The sequence below is a fragment of the Silene latifolia genome, chromosome 6, assembly GCF_048544455.1.
Source record: "Silene latifolia isolate original U9 population chromosome 6, ASM4854445v1, whole genome shotgun sequence".
NCBI classification, from domain to species: Eukaryota; Viridiplantae; Streptophyta; class Magnoliopsida; order Caryophyllales; family Caryophyllaceae; genus Silene; species Silene latifolia.
In genome coordinates, this window is record NC_133531.1 from 54,984,901 (window position 1) to 55,005,679 (window position 20,779).

Below are 20,779 nucleotides of genomic sequence, written 5' to 3' on the forward strand. Positions count from 1 at the left end.
AAGATTCACAAGTTAAAGAGATTCAATTTTGAGAAAACTCTCAGCTTTTCATTTCAAGATAATCTGCTTATTACAAGGATAAATGCTTGGTTTATATAGACCAAGGCTTCTAATCTTAGCCGTTCAAGGCTCCATCTAAGGGCTACAAAAAGTCTTACAAGAGTAAAAGTAAAACTGACTTAAAGTCCTTACATAGCTGACTTACTAATGTTAAAAGTACAAGGGTAAAAACATAAAGCATAAAGTAGGAATAATAAGACAATCTTCTTTGTTTGTTTGCTCTTGATTTATTGAATAAAGGGTAGACTTCTTTACTGAGTTTTCTGAGCCAAACTGAAGTAGCAAGAATCCCAAAAGGCTCTACAAGAGTTTCCTTAAGCTTGTTTGTCCAAAAGAAGAAGACTGAAAGTGACATTGCACCTACTCCCCCAAGGAGGCTTAATCCGGGTAGCTGAAAGTAGTCCTTAAGCTAAATTCTGATATATTTGTTTTTGGGATTAATTATCCTGGACAAAGTTGCTCTAAGGGCTTCCTAGGACCCAGCTTAGCTGTTGGTTTCATGACATAGGCATTTGTGAAGCTCCTGGACCTCAAATCAAAAGAAGGACTAAAACCGGGTTAGAGAATATTTCAGGAATCAGGCACGTATTAAATTAGACACATGTCTTAGTTCAGGTTGAATATCAGGGTCCGTGATAGCTCATTTCAAAGCTAATGAAGTAAGATTTCATCTCTTAAAATAATCAGCCATAATCACCGAGTAAATCTTGAGTTATGTAATTTTAAGTACATAGTGGTCTATCCTGAACTTTCAGCAGAAAGTCACAAACAAGCCCTGTCTTGCAGACGCCATCACTCGCTGCTCAGTTTGAATTAGGAAGCCTCCCATATTTGAATTAGGAAGCCTCTCATATACCAAAAGAAAGATAAATGAGTTAGCTTCCTCCTCCAACTTAAATCAGGCAAGAACAATGCCTGAATCTTTAGTTATAAGCCTTGGAGCGAGTTTAGGTCAGCCTGATCTAGCTTGGCCTGTGCATTGCATTCTTTTGTACAGCCTGCTTGCAGGGATCATAACTTGAGCTACTTAGCTGATATGAACTTGATTCAAAATCAACAATTTAGCTAAGATCATAAGATTTGCAGGGATATAATATTCACTCATTTCCCTTGAGTATAGCCTGAGATACAAAGGATAAAAATTGACCCTGGCCTACTGGTCTTTTCAGGATTGTTATCAATTCCCTGAATTTATTATTTTGCTCTTTCCTTGACTCATTTGGCTTCTCCCTGACTTGGACCTTGATATGATCAATGTCAAAAATATGGAGATCCCTATCCTGAAGTAAAAAGTGAGAGACCCATGCTCCAACTCCTGTTGCAATATGCCAGGGATAGATAAGGATATTGCAGAACATCGAATCCGAATCAAACCAGTTTTTAAACCCGTAAAGCTGAAACTCCGCCGAATGTGAACACAATGGGCTCTCAAGATTAAGGAGGAAGTGGACAAGCAATTCAAAGCCGGGTTTATCAAAATTTCCGAGTACTCGGACTGGGTGGCTAACATAGTCCCAGTACTAAAAAAAGGATGGGCGAATCCGGGTTTGTGTTGATTTCAGAGATGTAAACTAGGCCAGTCCAAAGGACGATTTCCCACTCCCACACATCGACATACTAGTAGATAATACAGCAGATCACACACTCCTTTCTTTTATGGATGGATATGCAGGATATAATTAGATCAAAATGGCTGAAGAATATATACATAAAACAGCATTCGCCACTCAATGGGGTACTTATTGCTACACCATAATGCCGTTTGGATTAATCAATGCTGGAGCGACATATCAATGTACCGCGACCACCCTGTTGCATGATATTATGCATAAGAAAGTAGAAGTATATGTAGATGACATGATCTTAAAGTCCAAGTATAGGCAAGGTCACATCGCCAACCTTCGTAAGTTCTTTCTCAGATTCCGCAAGTATAACATGAGACTTAATCCTTAGAAATGCGCATTCGGAGTCACATCCGACAAACTATTGCGATATGTAGTCAGTCAGAGGAGAATGGAGATTGATCCATCCAAGATCAAGGCTCTAATCGAAATGCCACAGCCGCAGATAGAAAAGGAAGTTCGAGGATTCCTGGCAAGGTGCAATACATAAGCCGTTTTATTTCAGAGCTCACTAAGATTTGCGAACCTATATTCAAAAAGCTCAAGAAAACAGATCACACCATGTGGGACGACGATTGTCAAAAGGCATTTGACATAATCAAGGAGATTTTGGCCAAACCATCTGTCATAATGCCACCGCAAAAAGATCAACCTCCATCTCTGTACCTCACAGTCACAGAAACAGCCATGGGGCTATGCTCGCACAGGAAGTCGGGAAAGAAGAAAGACTTATCTACTACCTTAGCAAGAAGTTCTTGGAATATGAGACTAAGTATACACCACTTGAAAAGACATGCCTCGCTCTTGTGTGGGCAACCAACAAACTACGCCATTATATGCTTAGCTACTTCGTTAAGGTGTACTAAAAGATGGACCCTGTCAAATACATTTTCGAAAAACTTGTCTTAAACGGACGTTTGAAAAGAAGGACTTTGATGCTCACAAAGTTCGATCTCAAATATATACCTCTGAAAGTCATTAAAGGATGAGCAGTAGCCAAATTCTTATCAGACAACCTCATTCATGATGCCTAAGTAATCGATACATGGTCATTTCCAGATGAATATATTCTACACACCATTACAGAATCATGGGACCTTGTTGGACCATATAGATATATGTTTAAGTTTTGATAATGACAAGTGTGTGCTTCGTTTTATATATACTCTTGCTCGTAATTGTTTGTTTAGTCTTTACTAGATTGACTTAGGTTTACAAGTGAAGCAAGTAATGTTATAACATCCTTGGATATAACATTGAAGATTTGTGAAGCATTGTTGAAGTAATGTTATAGCAGCTTGGGCTATAACATTGAAGATTCCTAAAACGTCATATTGACTTTAACAAGTTTCAAGTATGATGATCACTCAAGCAAAAGGATAGATCAAGTCTATAACAAGCTTAAGATGAAGAGCTTATGATCAAGATTAAGAGAAGATCCTATTACTGAAGATCTCCAGGAAGATTAGCTAGTATAGGTCTTCATCTAATAACGGTACTTTAAGAATTAATATTGGGAAGGTAAAGTTATAGCGATTTCACCTATAACTTTACTTACCAAGCTTAAGGTTAGAGTTGTTTCTACTATAACTTTGAGTAACAATTTTATAGCACGATTTTAATAGTTTTTAAAATCATTTTCAAAAGATAAATTCTTCAAATGTGTTTCAAAATCTTGTGTGCATATGATAGAGATGAAATATGGGTTGTTATAATGAATAATTTATATTTCCTTATTGGTTAGTAAAATGGCTTATTAGTCGTCATGCTACCTAGGGTTTGCTAAATTATTTGACCTAACCCTAATCCAAGTATTGGATTTTCTACCTAGTTGGACACGACCAAGGGTTTCGGCCACACGGTCTTGAGCCGTCTTGGTTTCGTGAGTCCTCTAGTACAAGTAACCTATCCAATTAAATCTAATAATATTTTTATAAGATATTCTCATATCTTAAATATATATTTGATTCAATTTGTTTACTTATCCGAAAATCATAGATATTAAATTAAGGTAAGATAAGATTTACTTTTATCTTATTTATCTAATTTAAGTTATCTCTTGGATTAATTTAAGGAAAAGATAGGATTTGTTTCTTGCGAAATAGTCTACCTATCTCACGGCATCTATTAGGGTTTCAATCCAAAACCCTAATCTTCCTCTCTACTATAAATACACATGATAGTTGTTCATTGAAAAGAAGCTTTTCAAAATACATAATTCCTTGCAAACAAATTGAGTTTTATTTCGAGTACTTTCATTGTTTTGCATTTGAAAATCTTTACGAAAAGTCGTGCTCTTAGAATTGCTTATTATTCTTATGGTTATGTTATAAGATAATAGTACTTCATATTGTTTCTTACTCGTTCAATTGTGTGAACACTTAGAAGAACAATTAAGTGCTTTCTTAGTAACTTAAGATAGTCAAATCGAATATCTAGTGATATTCAAATTGAGTTAAAACTAGAGTTAGTTATACGAGTTGGGTTAATAACTTTGTAATCCGGACAAAGGTACTAAAATTTTTAATCGAGAATAGTGGACGTAGGCTTCGACGTGTGAAGCTGAACCACTTCAAAACCGTGTGTCTTTGCCACTTTCGTTTTCGTTCATTTCATTACGTTCATAATCACTTAGTTAATTAGTTAAAGTTTAATCAATAAACTTTAAGTAATTAATTGCTTTGATATAAAATAAAAAGTGGGCATAAGTTTTTAAATACTCAATTCACCCCCCACCCCCCCCCCCCCCCGAGTATTTCGACTGTGATAGACACTTCAATTGGTATCAGAGCCTTGTGCTCTTGATTGCCTAACCGCAAAGAGGCTGATCCGTCTATCTTTTTATCTTTTTATTTTATTTTATTTTCGCTGCCTTACACGTGTGAAATGGATTCAATGACATTTCTCTTCTCTCTTTATACACCATGGTTTGAATTTTCTCTTCTCTCTTTATTTTGATTTTGATTGAAGGATTTTTTATCATGGGGATGTTTTTTTTTTTATTATGGGGATGGTTGTATCCTTCTTTTATAACAGAGGACTGGCTACGTATCAACCTGAAGAGGTGAAATCAAACCATGCTCGTAGTTCGGGATATTTTGTAAATTTATTTGGGTTATGTGATTGTATCCTTCTTGTATAAGAAAGGACTGCCTACGTATCCACCTGAAAAGGTGAAATCAAACCATGCTCGTAGTTCAGGTGTTTTTGTTTGAGTGCAAATGGATGTTGCCTTTGACAGATCAAAGGGCATTCGAAACGAGCAAGGTGCCGCAACTTAGACTCGATAAAACATGCAATTTCAAATCAGATTGCGTTGTGGAACTTGACTTCAAGGGGACAAGGTGGTCGCTTGTTGTAAAACTAGGGCGAGGTTGTTGGTTGCTAAGGTTCAAGGGTAGTATGTCTTGAGGTTGTCTAGGTTGGTCGGGTTTGTAAAATCCTCCCCGTCTAGGTCACTCAGTCTCACTACGCCCCCCAAAAGTATTTTCTTGACCAGGTAGGGCCCGCCCCAATTGGGTTTGAATTTCCCCCTCAAATCGACGGGTAATGGTGCTCGAACCGACTTGAGGACCAAATCGCCTTCCTTGATGTTCCTGGGTTTGACCTTCTTGTTGAATGCCCGTTGTATACGTCGTTGGTATAGCTGGACGTTGTGCAGGGCGTTGAGCCACCGTTCGTCTAGAAGCGTGAGTTGTTCGAACCTTCGACGGGTAAATTCCGCCTCAGGGACTTGACTTTTCAGTAGGATGCGTAGAGATGGGACCTCTAATTCTACCGGCTGAACCGCCTCCATACCGTATGCTAGGTAAAAGGGTGTGGTTCCTGTCGGTGTTCGAATGGAGATTCGGTATCCCCAGAGCGCGAATGGGAGTTTGCTCGGCCAATCGCGGTAATTATCTTGTATTTTCTTGATAATGGTAACAAGAGTTTTGTTGGCTGCCTCCACCGCTCCGTTGGTTTGGGGACGGTAGGGGGATGATCGATGCCGTTTGATCTTATATTTGTCCAGCAAGGCTTGTGTTTCCGCCCGGAAGTGAGAGCCTTGATCGCTGATGATTTCATGGGGCACCCCATATCTGCAGATGATGTTGTCCTGGATGAACTTGGCCACTTGTTTGGCGGTCAAGACTGCATAGGATTGTGCTTCCACCCATTTGGTGAAGTAGTCGATGACGACGAGGATAAAGCAATGTCCTTTAGTGCCTACGGGGTTGACTTTACCGATGATGTAGATGCCCCAGGTTGAGAAAGGCCAAGGTGATGTCATGGTGTATAAAAGGGATGCTGGTATGTGTTGTATGTTGGTAAAGATTTGGCAATTGTAGCAATGTTTGATGTAGTTGCGGCAATCGGCTTCCATGGTGGTCTAGTAGTAACCTAACCGCATGATTTTTCGGGCCAACATCATTGCGCTCATGTGAGGGCCACATTCTCCGTAGGGGACCTCTCCCATGACCTTTTTGGCTTTGTGATGGTCAATGCAAAGGAGGAGAATCCCTTGGAGTGTTCTTTTGTATAACTGTTCTTGGTTCATCACGAATTGTGATGCAAGTAAACGGATGGCTCTTTGTCCTCTTATATCAGAGTTAGGAGGGAATTCGTTTTTGGTTTTATAGTTGAGGATGGCTTGGTACCAAGGTTCGACATGGTTTTCCTCGTCGTTGTTGATGGCGCATATGTGAGCTGGATCGCTCCTTCTCTCGACACAAAGGGGCATCGATGTCATGTCGTCGGGTATATTGACGAGCGCGGCAAGTTTTACCACGGCATCTGCAAATTGATTTTCCTCCCGTGGCAAGTAGAAGTAGTCGACTTGGTCGAAGAACTCGGCCTCTTGATTGTTTTTTGCTCGGTAGGGTGTTAAGCTTTCGCTTCGGATTTTTCATGATCCGGACACCTGATTGATGATGAGCGAGGAATCGCCGTGGACCCTCAGTCTCTTGATGCCAAGTGTTATGGCGGCTTGTAGGCCGATGAGGCATGCTTCATATTCGGCGGCATTGTTGGTGACGGCGAAGTTTAGTTTGACTGAGATCGGGACGTGTTCCCCCTCTGATGATAATAGAAGGATTTCTACCCCGAAGCCTCTCAGATTAGATGCACCATCGAATTATAGGTCCCATGCGTCGGAGTCGGCACAAAGGATGTCTTCGTCAGGAAGTGGCCATGTGTCGGTCGTTGGGTCCTCGTTGACGGGATTTTCCGCTAGGAAATCAGCGACTGCCCTTCCCTTGATAACCTTGAGGGGCACGAACTTGAGATCAAATTCGGATAGCATGAGTCTCCATCTAGACAGCCTTCCGTTTAGTACGGGTTTTTCGATGATGTATTTGACCGGGTCCATCTTGGAGTAGATGTGAACCGTGTAGCTGAGCATGTAGTGCCACAGAATTCTTTGTTGACCATACTAGGGCAAGGCATGTCTTTTCCAACTGGGTGTATCTTGTCTCATACTCTATGAACTTTTTGCTGATGTAGTAGATGGCTCGTTCTTCGCCGTCGACTGTTTGTGCTAGCATTGCTCCCATGGTTGTGTCGGTGTGATCGGGTATAGGGATAAGGGAATTCCTTGTTGAGGTGGCATGAGGACGGGAGGTTTGGATAGGATTTCCTTTATCTTGTCGAAGGCCTTTTTGTGATCGTCGTCCCAATCGGTGTGATTGGAGGCGCGAAGCTTCTTGAAGATTGGTTCACAAATCATGATGAGCTTGGCTATGAAGCGGTGATGTCTTGAACTTGACCGAGAAATCCCGAATTTCCTTCTCGTTCTTAGGCCGAGGCATTTGTTGAAGGGCTTTGATTTTGGTTGGATCAATCTCAATGCCTCTTTTACTTACGACGTTTCCCAGGAGCTTTCCAGAGGTGACCCCGAATACATATTTCTGAGGATTTAGTCTCATGTTGTACTTCCGCAGACGAGCGAAGAATTTCTGAAGGGCGTTGATGTGTCTGTCCCGTTCTTTTGATTTGACGATCATGTCATCGACATATACCTCTACCTCCTTGTGCATCATATTGTGTAGGTGGGTGGTAGTGGTTCTTTGATAGGTTGCCCCGTCGTTGATGAGGCTGAAAGGCATGACCGTGTAGCATTATGTACCCCACTGTGTAGTGAATGCAGTCTTGTGCATGTCTTCCTCAGCCATTTTGATCTGGTTGTACCCAGCATACCCGTCCATGAATGATAGGAGGGAGTGCTAGTCGGTATTGTCCACTAGGATGTCAACATGTGGCAAAGGGAAGTCGTCTTTTAGACTTGCTTTGTTCAGATCCCTGAAGTCGACGCAAACCCGAATTCTTCCGTCTTTCTGGGGCACAGGCACGATGTGGGCCACCCAGTCAGAGTACTCAGACACTTTGATGAACCCGGCCTTGAACTGTTTATCCACTTCTTCTTTGATTTTCAAGGCTCATTCAGGGCGCATTCGGCGCAACTTTTGCTTTACGGGTTTAGCTCCGGGCTTAATGGGTATCCTGTGCTCTGTAATCTCCCTGTCGATCCCAGGCATATCTCTGTAGGACCAGGCGAATACGTCATTGTATTCGTGTAGGAGGTCAATGAACTGTTGTCTTTCCGAGGGGTCAAGGGTTGTCCCTATCCTAAGTTCTTGAGGTGTGTTGTCGGTCCCTACGTTAATAGGTTTGGTCTCCTCAATGATGGGGGTCCTAGTTTCCCGTTTGTCAAGTTCTTTGGCTAGGTGAGGTCGGTAGTCACTCAAGTCAAATTCCTCATAGTCATTCAGAATTGCATTGCAGTTAAATTGAGACGAGTCATAAGAAAACTTAGCGTTCATTAAGTCGACTTGAGCGAAAAGCTCGGATAGGACAAACATCTCATGGGCCGTCAGAGGTGACACGGCAGAGGAGGTGGCCCCAGGAACAAGCTCCAGGTTGTCACCTTCCATGGGAGTGGGGATGACCCTAGTTGACTTGGCCTCTGAAGCAGCCACAAGTTTGTGATAAAATAGTGGGAAGGGGACTCTGACTGGGACATCAGGAGCGTTAGGAGCTACGACAGACTCTGACTCCGACTCAGACTCAGACTCAGACTCAGATCCTCCCTCACTTCCCTCCTTGAACATAGGGCCTTCTCCAGTTGTTATCTTGAGAATGCGGCCCTGGCGATCGGTCCACTTGACGGTCTTCCTCCAGCCTTGGGTAGCTTTCTCCGGGTCAGTATCGGAGATCAAGGCGGTTGGATCAAATTATCTGATTATTCAGGTACCTATTACGCCACATGGAATGAAAAATGTTATTGTAATTGATAATTATAACAAACATCATTATTCGTAAATGGAAATGACTAAATAGTTTTATTAATAAAACTTACTCCATCCAAACCAAAATGTGAACAGCATCTAAATTGTCAAGGTCGACAAATTCCATCAGTTGCTTCGGGTCCAGTACGGCTATATCAGCTGCGCCCATAATTTCCTCTTCAATGTTAATCATGACTACATCCCCTCTAGGTGACTTCTTTACAGCCAGGTTGTGCAAAGCCATCAGCGGCGATTTTCATTTTTTCTTATATTCACACGATTCATAATAAGAATCATAAGCAGGCTTGACTGCAACAACTTCCGTTGACGTAGTAGTAATTGCTTTAGCTGCTGCTATGGCTTTTCTTAACTTCTGCAAATGTACTTACGATGTGTTAATATTCGTACCCTAATATATTTAAAGAAAAAGTAATAATTAACGTCTGCCTATAGGTACCTCGGGGATGACAACATTGATGAGGTTGTTAGGCCATTGCATATATGAACTCAGGGCTTCTTTCAAATAAGTGATCTCCTTATTAGGAAATGGTACTTTTACTTCCCCATACTCGTCTATATATAATTGGGACACTTCCACTTTACTGCAATTGTGACGAAGGGGTATACCATGAACCTTAACTTGTTGAAGCCGATCGTAAGCGAACACGTATACCCTTGCAACAACAACTTTCTGTTTCCACTGTAAATAGAACAGACGACAAGCCACCTTTCAATCACCCTTCACGCCAGCTTTAATCAATTAGTACACATACATTCACTACCGTTAATAAATTTCATAAGTAAAAAATGTGTACTAAGATGAATAGTTATAAACTAGACTATTACCTTTTTCGGTGTAGAGAAGAATGTCGATCATCAACTACCTCAATCTCTTTCGTGTCACACCTTCCGGCTTCCTCTTCCTCTTTCAATCTGCTGATATTGATCCTCGGCTCCCACCTGAGTCTGCTTTGGCATTTCCTTCTCCCTTGCCATGTCCTCCTCTGCTTCCTTCTGTACATTAACACTTGTCCATATAACACGTACTGATTTTCCAAATCATATAACACATTGTATATATATATAAGACATAAATAATATTACCTTTTTTTCCTCCTCCTCATCCTCCTTCTCCTCCTCCTCCTTCTCCTCCTCCTCCTCCTCCTTCTCCTCCTCCTCTTCTTCCTTTATGACTTCTTGAACCATATCCAACTCTTTTTCTGATGTCTTTTCCCCAGTTTCTAACATTCTCATCATAAACCTGGCTATTTTATGTAGCTGTGTAGTAGAAATTAATGTCAGCATATATACTTATAAATTACATTGGTTCAAATACAGTATTTATAGATTACCTTCTTGGAATCATCACCACTTCGAGTAGTTTTCCCAAAATACTTAGTGAGACCAACATGCGTCGATACCCCTCTCACACGACCTGCATGCTCTGCTTTGCAGATTTTCCTAGCAAGAATGTCATCACGTCTTTTAGGCTTCCATTTTCCTTCTTGTACCTCCTTCTCACAGATCCTCTACATACACATAAAACCATTAAGCAACATACAATTATATAACTCCGACTACCAGTGGTAGAAGTGACATATTTATTCAAACTTACAATTTTCTCTTTGATGTCCTTATCATATTCAGTTTCCGTCTTTCCATTCTTAGGAGTGTGACTTTCCACCCAAACGTCGTGACGACTGAATTTTCCAAGTTTTGCCTACAATTCATTCATCACATTGATATCCTCTCAAAATATGTATGATTACTATGAACATATATAATATCCGACTAAAACACCTAATAGTCTAATACTATAAGAATTATGTACTTACAAGTTTCTTCTTAATCAATCTATAACCACCTCGGGAGCCGTAAAAGACGGTCTTTTTCTTTGAAATGTCGCCTTGTTCCTCTCACTCGTAGCCTTCATCAAATAAATTGTATCAAGAAACGTAAGCATGACCAAACACTTATCTAAGTCTACTTCTTTACTTATTATTATTAAGTTACCTTAAACTTGTCAGACTGCCTATAAGCGATATAGTTATCCCAATGGTCTTGACTGACATACGGGTACTTCTTTGTTGGTGGGTGTCTGATCATCTCCCCGGTTTCCTTGTTGAACAAGTGCTTATCAGCAATCTTTAGCTTCCAAGAACTAAGGGCTTCCCCTATCTTTGTTTTTAGGTACTTATCATACTTTTCGGGGACAACGTAAGCTAACTGCATATATGATGAGCATAGTTGGTACAAGTGTTTCGGCTAATACACATATCAAGTAGTAACTTAATTTCAGCAAAAACATTTATTATTGTATATACATACCTTTATTCTGTTTATTAGCATGGTGTTCCGTATTTTACTCAGTACACTGATACGCGGCGTACCGAGAGGCACATACTGTCTTACACAACAACCAATCCAACTCGCATAATACCCGGCATACTCACCATATGACAGCCCCGTATCTTTATCCCATTGTAAAGGATTAGGTATCTTTGAATTTATTACTTCTAGGGAAACCCTGTGGCGCATTCGACCCGCAGTGTGTTGCAAATTATTCTCATCACCTGAGTCGTCGCCTGACTCATTTCCAGCGTTTCTTTTCCGCTTTTGGACCATATCTAAAGCAGAAATTAATAAACAAATAATAACAATGCATACTTATAATAACAAACAAATCTACCGAGAGGAGGGTTTATTACTTCTTTAAAGAGGAGAATCCGGATTGATCTGGCGGCGGCAATGGCGATGATGACGATGACTGCGACGACGATGGGGTAGGCTGGTGGTTAAGGGGAAGCTCAATGTTTGAGAATATTATGTGGGGGAGGGTAAGCTCAGAGTATATATGTGTGAATAATACAACACTTGCAAGACCTTGTTTATTGGAAAGTAATAAACACGGTATAAGAAAAACCGTTATATTTTGTTTCCAAACAGACTACGGTTTTGTTTGAAACGTAATTGATTCGTACTATCTACAACGGGTTAGAAATAACCGTTGTCTGTATTATTTTCATGTAGTTTGATTTTCCCGCCAAGAAATAAAGCATCATTTTTATATACATAACAACGACCTGAACCGTTATAACTGTATACGTCCTTAACAACGGTTTGGGTATAACAGTTTTATTTTATATTTCATTGTGTTTGATTTTAACGCCAAGAAATAAAGCATCATTTGGTATATGCCAGCTAATTACAATATATTTCTTAGAAAATCTTGCTTATTTCCATTAATTTAAAGGATTATAAGTTTACATATAAAGAGTACAAACTACCACCATACATAATAAACTAGGTAAATAACAATTAGAAGTTGAAATTTGACAATTAACTTAAGCTATGCCTCATTATTTTTGAGTTCTACGATATCCATGGTTAACTTCTTGCATTCTTCTTTTGCCTTCAATATTTCACTGTCATTTCCCCGCTTCGATTCTTCAAATAGATATAGTATACTTCTCACTTGAGTAATCTCCATGTCCATGCTCTTTTTCTCATTCACTAACCTATTTATAACCTTCCTCTGCCACTCAGTCATTGGTTCATCAACCCACTTGAAGTAATTGCATCCACGTATTTTAGTCTCGGGATTATAGAATTTACATGTAAGAAACTTTACTCCCGAATTTTGCAAAGTCCAAGAAGTCCGCAATGCTGCCGGAACTGAGCAATTACATGTCTCTGTTGAAATAGAGGAAGAAGAAGAGCTACCACTTGACATAATTTGAGTAATAAGAGAGAGAGAGAGAGAAAGAAAGAGAGAGAGAGAGAGAAAGAGAAAGAAATGAAGAAAGAAAGAAGGTTATTTAAAATAATGTTATTCAGCAATTGCATAATTTAACACGGTTCTTATAAGAACCGTTGTAATTATCTTATTAATATCTTCCAATTTCCATTTATTTTTAGAAGTGTTGGTGAACTAACACGGTTTTTATGCACTACCATAGTCATTATATTATATGTTATTGTTTCATTTATTTGTCTGTTCGCAGGTTATTTAAAATCTATGTTAATAAGCATTTGCATGTAATAAAGAGTAGAACAATATATTAAAACGAGCATATTATACAATGGCGTAAAAAAAATAGTACAACAAGGGGATAAAAGGAAACACAATAAAAAATAAAAAAACCACAAAAACAAACAGCTAACTAATTAGTACATTAATCAAACATCCTAACAGGAGTTTGACTAGGAGGTGGGTACTGAGGATAAACATGATTATAAATCATGCGTACTACATCGGCATCAAGACGGGGATCAATATGAGGCACTTCTTCGTCTTCCCATGATTTCGGTACATTAATAAAATTGTACGGAATGATTCTTCTCATCAGATGAGCGTCCTCAGCGGTGGCAAACCATAAGTGAGGCCCAACGTGAATATAACGATCCCTAGGGTCGTCGCTATAATAGTCACTTTTGCCCCTTTGATGGTCACGTGATGCATACCTTGAAGCGAGTTATTTTGCTTGGCGAAAATCTTCAAGACCATCCCCTCGAAACACGATCAGAGCATATCCAAGAAACCCACGACCAGAATTCCAAGCCGGGTAGATTGCCCTAACATTTGAAAACCCATTCTCAATGAGGATGTCCTTCAATGGGATAAGAGACTTGGAAGCTGGATTCCCAGCAGCATCGCGTATGACTGGGAGATTGTGAATTACGCACGTAATCGGGTTGATATAGCGGGTTACCGATTGCTGAGGATGTGCGACTGTGGATGATGAAGACGGCGACATTCTTTTAATTATGATATGTATGTATATGTAGATTATTTAAAAAGTGAAGTAGAAAGTTTAGTAATAATAAAGTGATTCTTATTGTTACTGGAAATGTGATGCTATTTATAGTATAATAAAGCTATAATTAATTTGATTAATTTCATGCATACGTTACATTCAAAATTGTATTAATTGTGCATGCATGCATGAGGTGAATAATGGTCAAACAAACAATAATAATAGGGCATGCATTGGTAAAACCACAAACTTTTCAGCTTTCACAATAGATCTGTATTTACAACGGTTATAAGAAAAACCGTTGTTTATTGGTGTAATATGACAACGGATTTACAATAACCGTTGTTGATATATGAAATATGATAACGGCATAACAAAGAACCGTTATCATTTTGTGTTATACATACGGTCAAACAATCAATACTGCAACTTTGAATCAGAAAAAGTAAAAATTACAGGGCATGCATTAGTCAAATCACAAACACTAGAAAATCACAGATAATTAAACAATTTTTTTTAAAACAGGTTCTGTCCAACCTTTGTTGATATATGTAATATGATAACGGCTTAACAAAGAACCGTTATCATTTTGTGTTATACATATGGTCAAACACGCAATACTGCAACTTTTAATAAGAAAAACTAAAAATTACAAGGCATGCATTAGTCAAATCAATACGGTTGTGTTTTTTAGTCATTAGACAACGGTTTTTTGATAATCATTTTGTTTCTACTAATTGGACAACGGTTTTTTGATAACCATTGTGTTTTTACTCATTGGACAACGGTTTTTTGATAACCGTTGTAAGTTAATATGTTTAACACGGTAGAGTTGACCAATTCTTATTTAACTTGTACCGTTTCCAATACAACCCAAACTCATTATAAGAAGAATTATAATTTTCACAATCTTAACTTGTACCGTTTGCACTTTCCAATTCTTAACTTGTTAAGTCCTCCGTTAATTTTCCACATCGATTCAGTCGTCAAATTCATCAACTTATAGTGGTTCATATTATTCATCCGCTGATGATGATGAAGCATCATATGAACCTCTTGTAGGACCCCCAAATAGATTTATGTATGATATACCCTTTACGTGCATCATTCACAATCTCCCGTATACATAGGACGGGCATGGAAAGGCTATACTCTTGTATAGCCTTGACTGGTTAATAGGTCTGATTCGGTTAGCCGGATTGAATTTGGTTCAAACTATCTACCCGGACAATGATGCGCATCGTGGCTTCTGGCGGTGCGCCCTCATCGAGTTTGGCGAGGGTGAGGAGCGGGAATGCTTTCATCAGGCTCGTAAACTTGAGCGGGCATTCTATAACAATGCCTCTTTGAGACTCTGGTTTGATCATTATGAACAGCGGGTAGGCCCATATTTATGGGTTGCGAATGAATCTGACCGTCTTCTACTACTTCTGATTCAGCACCGCCAAGGTCGCATTGCCGAGCAGGGGACAGTGCCGTTGCAATGGGAAAACGACTGTGTGGATTGGGCAGAAGGTGAAAGAGACATATATGGTGATATTGTCTCTGAATTCCAGAGGATGGGGTAACAAAAAACATACTCCCTCCATTCAACTCCAAACTACACATTTGCTTTTTCACGTTTGTCAACGCTTGTTTTACGCGATTTTTTTTCTTTAGCTTGATATTTTAATGTACTCCTAAGAACCTAAGTAATTATAATAAAAGTTTGATATTTTTCTGGTGATATTGTCTCTGAATTCCAGAGGATGGGGTAACAAAAAACGTAACAAAAAACATAAATAATTAAACTTTAATTCAAACCACCACCATAATCCAAAGACAACTTACAATGCCAAATAATAATTAAAGACTTAATTATTAGAATCTGATGAAGTATTAGGATACTCATTATGAATTTCGGTAAAGAACAATTCGTAGATCGACCCTTCATTATCACCGGGAAAGGCAGGTGGAATGGCCTCTCTCTCCCATGAAATAGGCACGGTGGCAAGAATGTGATGCTTCCTGCAATGTTTCAGCAGATGATGATCAAGATGGGTCGTAACCCATAGATAAGGGTCTTGTTGTTTATCATCCGAATATAAGTCCTCTTTCCCCGCATCTTCCCCCTCAAATCTAGCCCCTAATTTTCTTGCCTGACGAAAACTATCATGGCAGTTGGCTTCGTCAAACACGATAAAAGAGAAGCCTACAAAACCTTGCTTGTTTGTAGACACAGGGTACACTTTTTTAACCGCGGTGAAACCGGAGTTATGAAGCATTTGCGTCAACCACCCAAGATTAGGGTTTAAACCCTTTCAATTCACATCATAATGAACCGGGAGATTATGGAGAATGCAAGTAAAAGGATGTGCGTAACGAGAATGTGATTGTAGCTCCGATATACCAGCCATATTTTTTTTAAAGAGAAATTTAGAAACAAATTAGAGATTAAATGTTTGATAATTTAGAATTTGACCTAAAACATTATGAATACATATTTATAGAATTATTTTGGTCAAATTGAATATTATTTGTCAAATTGAATATTTATTAAAGTTCAGTTTTGAATGCAGTAATCAAATTGAAAAATCTAATCAAATACTGACAACGGTTGAATTGAAAAACCGTTATTTCATAATAGAAAATAATAACGGTTACAAAAAATCCGTAGCTATAACATAACAACGGGTAACAAAAACTGTTGCTGGTGTTAATTTTGTAACGGTTTTCAAAATACCGATATTTTAAACTGGTAACGGTTTTCTAACAACCGTTGATAAGAGTTATTCTATGACGAGTTTTTGGAAACCGTTAAAAGTTTTTGACAACGGTTTGTTAAGCAGCCGTTGTCATATTATAATAACAACGGTTTTCGAGGGAAACCGTTATTCCTATTAGCGCGGTCTAGGTTTCCGCCAATATTTGGAAAACGATAATCTAAGTGTCGTTATTAAATGCATTAAACCGTTGTGATACGTTCCTTATTGATTGCCAGATTTGGCGTAGTGCTAATGGTGAGAGCCCGAATCATTTCCTCAGTAGACATTAATGAACTCGGTGTAGATTGTGGTGGTGCCTGAGGTATGGAAGGTTGCTCTTTTGGTGGCAGAATTAACTGGCCTCTAGGAAGGTCTGATGATGGACTAGCTTAAGAATTTCCCCAACGGAAGTTAGGATGAGCTTTCCATCCTTCATTATAAGTATTAGAGTACGGATCCCATTTCTTATTTGGACTACTCTCCCATACACCATTTACCGTCTGAGAACGATCCTCTTGCATTTGAGGGCCCAAATCGCTATGATGACCCTCAGTAGAGCATATACAACAAATAACAGCCATTGGTCTGCGAGATAACATATCACGGAGTATGGAAGCAATACTATCGACCTTTTCCTCCAAGCCAGGATTAACACCCATAACACTCACTCCTCTCCGTGAAGGTCTTCTCTCAAACTGTCTAGAGGTCTGAGCTAGCTCTGTAATAACATCCCAAGCATCATCTGGATTCTTGTTAGTTATATTTCCTCCACAAGCAGAATGAATCATACGATTGATGTGACTCTTAATAGCGCACATTTAGTCCCCTAATAGAACCTCTTTTGCATACTAATAGAGCATTTCATGGCCATTTTATCCGTCAATTCCTTCCTATTTTGCTTTCCTAGTGCATTTTATATGTCTTATAGGAAGGGAGATAATGAGGCAGAATTCCCGTCTCCCATGCAAATTTGGAAGCTTGTTGGCGATCTTAGATGGACTAGTATGAAGAGGAGGCAAGAACAACGACCCACGAAGTAAGAATAAAGAGTATACATAGATTGTAGGCTTTGAAGCAAGAGGATGGAACACTATGTCAAGATCCGTGCGTCTTAAGCACCAGACGAGCAGATTGCCACGTCCAGATTTGTGCGTCCTAAGCACCAGACACGCGGATTAAGGAGCTTTGATCCGAGCGGCTTCCTTGTGATTCGAGCGGATCTCCAGACAGATAGGCCGTGCTTCAAGCCAATCCAAGCGGATCGTGGTGGGAGTAGCAACGTGATCTACGCATTTCCCTCAGGACTTGCAAAGCTCTACTCAACACTAAGCATTGTTATTTACTAATCTACCCTTGCTTAACCTAATGATGTACCACTATATATATTCCATTGTATTGCCTAGCTAAGAACCAAGTTCCCTTAATATAGAAAAAAGCCCTCTAAGAGGAGGCAAACATTCCTTAGATTAGATTGGGAGTAGATTATAATAGATTAATCTCAATCATTCCACAAAATTACTGATGTGACTCATATTTGAGCATATTTAGTCCCCGAATTAGCCTCGTTCCTATACTTTTTAGTGCATAATTGGGTCATTTACTATCTTTAGTCTTTCGTTTTGCATATTCTTTGAGGTTTTGATCCCTTGGTAGGAAAGGAGTAAGAACCTTGCATTTTCATGGCAAAATGGAGATAAATTGATTGAATCTAATGACCAAGCATCAAAGGGAAGATAATGCTAGAAGGCCTATGTAGATAATGAAGTAAATTGGGCAATGATGAAAAGATCCTTGCATCTCCAACAAGATCCTTGAGGATTGTTGAAGAAAGAAAAGAAGAAGAAGTGACTGCCCAGCAATCCGAGCGTCGCAGTGCCCAGGACGAGCGTCGCCCTGCTAAAGTCCGAGCGTCGCAGTGCCTAGGACGAGCGTCGCTACAGTCCGAGCGTCCCCTTCTTAAGACGCTCGTCTTGAGGCCTTGTGATCCGAGCGTCCCGACCCCCAATCCGCTCGGATTCCTCTTCAGGGCAAACCGTCCCTTAGCCAAGCCGCTCGGGACGAGCGTATTTCTTGAAGACTATGAAAACGGATAAGCGAATCTCCTTCGAGAGGAGCACTTCCTCAATTTTCTTAAGGGTCTTAATCGTCATTTAAGCCCTTAGTAACCCTAATTTATGTACCTAATCCTTAGTATAAATACCCCATTGTACTAATTGGATTATCATGTTCTTTTTATGCAAACTTAATCTCATCTTAATCTTGTAATCAACTCTTAATTTAGCATTAATACAAATCTCATTTCTTAATATTTCCTTAATTTCTCTATTGTTCATCATTTATTTTAGGTAATTGAAGATTATTTGGGGTTTATTTGGAGGATTGACAACCTTCCATCAATCATCAAGTACTTCTATTATTCATTGCATTATTATTTAGAATCATCTTTAGGTATAATTTTCTTAATCCCTTTTTAATTATTGTTAATCATCTTCATTTATTCATCATGTTTTGTCTTGCTAGTATGATTGACAACCTTGTTAGCATGTTAAACTTAATAATGAGTGAGTAGTCATCTTAACTAGGGTTAATGGGGAATTAGGGGAAACCAACATGGGGATTGATTCATGCTTAATCTAATATGCTTTCATAATTAATTTGCTTGCTTGTTGTGATTTCAACTTATGCACATGTTATGGTTGATGAAATGTGAGCCTATGAATCCTTGCATTTTTTACCCATCACTTATCTTTTCAATGAGACTTGTAAGACATAAACAAACTCGAGTCTCATTAGACCACGCATATAGTTGGATAGGGAGGATTAAGTCGACTTGTAGGTGTTGTACAATCTAATCGATTCGGCTCCGGGACCCAAACCTTCCTAGGGATTGTAAGATATACACTAACTCGATCCCATCACGACAATAATTGCTTGCATCTAGTAGAAAACATGTTTGTATGATCAAATCCCATGAATCCCCTATGAACCCATGATACCCTAGTGCTTTTAATCAATTGTTTACATCTCATTTTAATCATCTTGCTTGTTTATTTACATTGCTATTTAGCTTAGTTGATCTCCTACCTCAACCCAAATTGTGACACCCTTAGACACAACCATTTGCAATCGAAAATCCTACATCAATACCCGTCCCTTGGGATCCGACCATTACTTACCTCTTTACTAATAGTAGAGTAGTTTGTGAAGTTATAAATATTGTTTTGGTCTAGGTAACTTTTGACGACGAGTAACAAAACCGACGAACCAAAAACGGCGCCGTTGCCGGGGACGGTGTTAACTTGATTTGATTTTCTTTGATTGTTTTTAGTTGTGTCTTTCTTTACCTTGGGGAAGTAAAACTCCTCAAGGTTTGCTCTAATTATTTTCGAGTTGTTTGATATTTTTCATGTCTAGGAGATCACAAGGTAACTTGTTACCCACTGATCTTGAAATTGAAAGAACTTTGACCAACAATAGAAAACTTGCTAGAAATACTTTGAGAGGTATCGGTGAGATTTTGGATATTCAATCAAATACTATTGAGTTCATCAATCCTTTTGGAAGAGAAGGAGAGGATAACCCAACACAAAATCAACAACAAAATCAACCAACAATGCCTAAATTTTCATCACATTCCGTACCAACCTACGAGAACCTACCAAATGGTACTCCCACACCACAACATTTGACCGGTAATTTCATTGCAAAATCCGCATTTATCCAATTAGTCGAAAGAAGCCAATTTGGGGGGATGCCTAGTGAAGACCCTCATTCTCATATGGAGACTTTTTGTGACTATTGTGATGCGGTTTCTCAAACCGGAGTTACTCAAGACCAAATTCGATGGGTCTTATTTCCTTTTTTTTATTGGTACCGCGAAACAATAATGGTTAAAGAGCCTTGATCAGGCTACTCTTGGTATTGACTCTTGGAAGAAATTGACACTTGCTTTCTACAAAAAGTTCTATCCTCCGGAAAAGACTAACATGCTAAAAGGGACGAAGAATCTTTGTATGAAGCTTGGGAGCGATTCAAAGGAACTTGCCGCTCATGTCCTCATCACGGACTTAGCGAGTGGTTCTTGGTACAACAATTTTGGAATGGTCTTTATGAAGACTCCCGAAACATTCTCAACATGGGATCAAATGGTATGTTCACCGAAGTTGACGATAATCAAACATGGAACAAGATTGAGGAAATGGCGGTCCATAACTCACAATATAGTAGACCTCGGAAGGCTACTAGGGAAGGAAAGCATGAAGTGTACTCTATTACTCAATTAGGTCCTCAACATAGTGCTCATATTGATACCATTAATTTGAAGTTTGAGAAGG

General features: G+C 39.2%; 1 pseudogene; it reads right to left on the reverse strand.

Annotated features, from left to right (window-relative positions):
- Positions 1-20,369: 20,369 nt before the first annotated feature.
- On the reverse strand, positions 20,370-20,513 carry LOC141589453 (small nucleolar RNA R71; annotated as a pseudogene).
- Between the last annotated feature and the right edge of the window lie 266 nt (positions 20,514-20,779).